This window comes from Zea mays, chromosome 2 (genome assembly GCF_902167145.1).
Source record: "Zea mays cultivar B73 chromosome 2, Zm-B73-REFERENCE-NAM-5.0, whole genome shotgun sequence".
Classification (NCBI taxonomy): domain Eukaryota; kingdom Viridiplantae; phylum Streptophyta; class Magnoliopsida; order Poales; family Poaceae; genus Zea; species Zea mays.
Genome location: NC_050097.1, coordinates 29,729,210 through 29,734,945, shown reverse-complemented (window position 1 = coordinate 29,734,945; position 5,736 = coordinate 29,729,210).

Genomic DNA, 5,736 nt, shown 5'->3' with positions numbered 1-5,736 from the left:
GATCCATCATCGAGACCTTGCAGTCAATTGCAGTTACTTCAAGCATTTCAGCTAACTCGTCCATTGAACGAGCTACTTGAGTCTGCTTGAAACCGTCTACAACATCTTCATCTGTGTAGCACAAAGAGGCAGTATCTTGAAGTTTCTTAGCTGTATCACTCATTTGAGACATGGCATATCTGAGTGCTTGTGCAAGTTTTTGGTTCACCTGAAAAAAATTTAACATTACAATATGGACAGCAAGTAGTCGAATATGAACTAGTGAAAGGGAATTAGGCTTACACCTATTTCCTAATTGATTTTGGTGGTTGAATTGCCCAACACAAATAATTGGACTAACTAGTTTGCTCTAGTTTATAAGGTCTACAGGTACCAAAGGTTCACAATAAGCCAATAAAAAGACCAAGAAAAAGGGTTCAAACAAAAGAGCAAAGGGACAACCGAAGGCACCCTGGTCTGGCGCACCGGACTGTCTGGTGGACAGTGTCCGGTGCACCAGGGAACTCCAAGCTGAACTCTTCACCTTCGGGAAGACTCAGAGGCGCTTCGCTATAATTCACCGGACTGTCCGGTGCCCCAGGGGAGAGCGACTCTAAACTCGCCAGCTTTGGGAATCCGCTCCACTATAATTCACCGGACTGTCCGGTGTGACAACGGAGCAACGGCTACTTCGCGCGCAACGGTCGACTGCAACGCATTAAATGCGCGCCTGCGCGCGCAGAGGAGCAGAGCACGCGCGGGTGGCACACCGGATAGCCTACAGGGCCTGTCCGGTGCACCACCAGACAGCCAGACGGGCCCACAAGACAGAGCTCCAACGGTCGGAACCCTTCGGCCAGGTGACGTGGCTGGCGCACCGGACAGTGTCCGGTAGCGCCATGCGACAGAAGCCTCCACCAACGGTCAAGTTTGGTGGTTGGGGCTATAAATACCCCAACCACCCCCACATTCAAGAGATCCAAGTTTTCCACCTTCCAACTACTTACAAGAGCTCTAGCATTCAATTCTAGACACACCAAAGAGATCAAATCCTCTCCAAATTCCACTCAAAGCTTTAGTGATTAGAGAGATTGATTGTTGTGTTCATTTGAGCTCTTGCGCTTGGATTGCTTCTTTTTCTCATTCTTTCTTGCGATCAACTCAATTGTAACCGAGGCAAGAGACACCAATTGTGTGGTGGTCCTTGCGGGGAAGTTTGGTTCCCGGTTGTTTGAGAAGAGAAGCTCACTCGGTCCAAGGGATCGTTTGAGAGAGGGAAAGGGTTGAAAGAGACCCGGTCTTTGTGACCACCTCAATGGGGAGTAGGTTTGAGAGAACTGAACCTCGATAAAACAAATCCGTGTGTCTCACTTCTTTACTCGCTTGCGATTTGTTTTTACGCCCTCTCTTGGACTCGCCCTATATTTCTAACGCTAACCCGGCTTGTAGTTGTGATTAACTTTGTAAATTTCAGTTTCGCCCTATTCACCCCCCCTCTAGGCGACTTTCAATTGTCATCAGAGCCCTGTGCTTCATTAGAGCCTAACCGCTCGAAGTGATGTCGGGAGATCACGCCAAGAGGGAGATGGAGACCGGCGACAAGCCCACTACAAGCCACGGGAAGACTTCATCGGAAGAGTCCCGCAACAAGGGGAAGGGGAAGGAGAAGAAGTCCTCTTCCCACAAGTCGCATCGGAGAGGCGACAAGCACAAGAAGATGAGGAAAGTGGTCTACTACGAGAACGACTCTTCATCACCATCGACCTCCGGCTCCGATGCGCCGTCCGTAACTTCTAAGCGCCATGAGCGCAAGAAGTATAGTAAGATTCCTCTACGCTATTCTCGTATTTCAAAACGTACTCCTTTACTCTCCGTTCCATTAGGCAAACCACCGGTTTTTGACGGTGAAGATTATAATATGTGGAGTGACAAAATGAGGCATCATCTAACCTCACTCCACACAAGCATTTGGAATGTTGTTGAGTTTGGTGTACAAGTACCATCCGTGGGGGATGAAGACTGCGACTCGGACGAAGTGGCCCAAATTCACCACTTTAACTCCCAAACCACCACAATACTCCTCGCCTCTCTAAGTCGAGAGGAGTATAATAAGGTGCAAGGGTTAAAGAGTGCGAAGGAAATTTGGGACGTACTCAAGACCATGCACGAAGGAGACGAGGTGACTAAGATCACCAAGCGGAAGACGATCGAGGGGGAGCTCGGTCGCTTCATGCTTCACCAAGGGGAGGATCCACAAGCTATGTACAACCGCTTGAAGACCTTGGTGAACCAAGTGCGCAACCTCGGGAGCGAAAAATGGGATGACCATGAGATGGTCAAGGTTATTCTTAGATCCCTCGTCTTTCTTAACCCTACGCAAGTTCAATTAATTCGAGGTGATCCTAGATACAAGCTAATGTCTCCCGAGGAGGTTATAGGAAAATTTGTGAGCTTTGAGCTAATGATTAAAGGCTCAAAGAAAATTATCGAGCAAGGCACCTCCTCCACGCCCGAAGCACAACCGGTGGCATTCAAGGCGACGGAGGAGAAGAAGGAGGAGTCTACATCAAGTAGACAACCAATCGACGCCTCCAAGCTCGACAATGAGGAAATGACGCTTATCATCAAAAGCTTCCGCCAAATCCTCAAGCAAAGGAGGGGGAAAGATTACAAGCCCCGCTCCAAGAAAGTGTGCTACAAATGTGGTAAGCCCGGTCACTTCATTGCTAAATGTCCATTATCTAGTGATAGTGACAGGGGTGACGACAAGAAGGGGAGAAGAAAGAAGAAGAGGCCCTACAAGAAGAGGGGCGGCGATGCCCATATGTGCCACGAATGGGACTCCGAGGAGAGCTCCTCCGACTCCTCCTCCGACGAGGACGTCGCCAACATCGCCGTCACCAAGGGACTTCTCTTCCCCAACGTCGGCCACAAATGCCTCATGGCAAAGGACGGCAAAAAGAAGAAGGTTAAATCCAAATCCTCCACTAAAAATGAGTCCTCTAGTGATGATAATGCTAGTGATGAGGAAGATAATTTGCGTACCCTTTTTGCCAACCTCAACATGCAACAAAAGGAAAAATTAAATGAATTGATTAGTGCCATCCATGAAAAGGATGATCTCTTGGACTCCCAAGAGGACATCCTAATCAAGAAAAACAAAAAGCATGTTAAGGTTAAAAATGCTTACGTTATAGAGGTTGAAAAATGTGAAAAATTATCTAGTGAGCTAAGCACATGCCATGATACTATTGCCAACCTTAGAAATGAGAATGCTAAATTAATTGCTAAGGTTGATTCAAATATATGTGATGATTCAATTTCCACTCTTAGAGATGATAATGCTAATTTGCTTGCTAAGATTGAAAAATTGAATGATTCTCTTGCTAGCCTTAGAAATGAAAATGAAAAATTGATTGCTAAGGCTAAGGATTTAGATGTTTGCAATGTTACAATTTCCGATCTTAGAGATAACAATGATATTTTGCGTGCTAAGATTGTGGAACTTAATTCTTGCAAACCCTCTACATCTACTATTGAACATATTTCTATTTGCACTAGGTGTAGAGATGTTGATATTGATGCTATTCATGATCATATGGTCTTAATTAAACAACAAAATGATCATATAGCAAAATTAGATGCTAAAATTGCCGAGCATAACTTAGAGAATGAAAAGTTTAAATTTGCTAGAAGTATGCTCTATAGTGGGAGACTCCCTGGCATCAAGGATGGCATTGGTTTCCAAAAGGGGGACAATGTCAAACTTAATGCCCCTCCTAAGAAATTGTCTAACTTTGTTAAGGGCAAGGCTCCCATGCCTCAGGATAATGAAGGTTACATTTTTGTACCCTGCCGGTTATCCCGAGCACAAAATTAGGAGAATTCACTCTAGGAAGTCTCACTCTGGCTCTAATCATGCTTTTATGTATAAGGGTGAGACATCTAGCTCTAGGCAACCAACCCGTGCTAAGTTGCCTAAGAAGAAAACTCCTAGTGCATCAAATGATCATGACATTTCATTTAAAACTTTTGATGCATCTTATGTTTTGACTAACAAATCTGGCAAGGTAGTTGCCAAGTTTGTTGGGGGCAAATACAAGGGCTCCAAGACTTGTGTTTGGGTACCCAAAGTTCTTGTGTCTAATGCCAAAGGACCCAAAACCGTTTGGGTACCTAAAGTCAAGAACTAAAATTGTTTTGTAGGTTTATGCATCCGGGGGCACAAATTGGATCATCGATAGCGGGTGCACAAACCACATGACAGGGGAGAAGAAAATGTTCTCCTCATACGAGAAAAACCAAGATCCCCAACGAGCTATCACATTCGGGGATGGGAACCAAGGTTTGGTCAAAGGTTTGGGTAAAATTGCTATATCTCCTGACCATTCCATTTCCAATGTTTTTCTTGTAGATTCTTTAGATTACAATTTGCTTTCCGTATCTCAATTATGTCAAATGGGCTACAACTGTCTCTTTACTGATGTAGGTGTCACTGTCTTCAGAAGGAGTGATGATTCAATAGCTTTTAAGGGAGTGTTAGAGGGTCAGCTATACTTGGTAGATTTTGATAGAGCTGAACTCGACACTTGCCTAATTACTAAGACTAACATGGGTTGGCTCTGGCACCGCCGACTAGCCCATGTTGGAATGAAGAATCTTCATAAACTTCTAAAGGGAGAGCACATTTTAGGATTAACAAATGTTCATTTTGAGAAAGACAGGATTTGTAGCGCATGCCAGGCTGAGAAGCAAGTTGGTGTTCATCATCCACACAAGAACATCATGACGACTGACAGGCCACTGGAGCTCCTACACATGGACCTATTCGGCCCGATTGCTTACATAAGCATCGGCGGGAGTAAGTACTGTCTAGTTATTGTGGATGATTATTCTCGCTTCACTTGGGTGTTCTTTTTGTAGGAAAAATCTCAAACCCAAGAGATCTTAAAGGGATTCTTGAGACGGGCTCAAAATGAGTTCGGCTTAAGGATCAAGAAAATAAGAAGCGACAACGGGACGGAGTTCAAGAATTCACAAATTGAAGGCTTCCTTGAGGAGGAGGGTATCAAGCATGAGTTCTCTTCTCCCTACACGCCACAACAAAATGGTGTAGTGGAGAGGAAGAATAGAACTCTATTGGACATGGCAAGAACCATGCTTGATGAGTACAAGACGCCGGATCGGTTTTGGGCCGAGGCGGTCAACACCGCCTGCTACGCCATCAACCGGTTGTATCTACACCGAATCCTCAAGAAGACATCATACGAAATCCTAACCGGTAAAAAGCCCAACATTTCATATTTTAGAGTCTTTGGTAGCAAATGCTTTATTCTTGTTAAAAGAGGTAGAAAATCTAAATTTGCTCCTAAGACAGTAGAAGGCTTTTTACTAGGATATGATTCAAACACAAGGGCATATAGAGTCTTTAACAAGTCCTCGAGACTAGTTGAAGTTTCTTGTGACGTTGTGTTTGATGAAACTAACGGCTCTCAAGTAGAGCAAGTTGATCTTGATGAGATAGGTAATGAAGAGGCTCCATGCATCGCGCTAAGGAACATGTCCATTGGGGATGTGTGTCCTAAGGAATCCGAAGAGCCACCACATGCACAAGATCAACCATCCTCCTTCACGCAAGCATCTCCACCAACTCAAAATGAGGATGAGGCTCAAGTTGATGAAGGAGAAAATCAAAATGATGAGCCACCTCAAGATGACGGCAATGATCAAGGGGGAGATGCAAATGATCAAGACAAG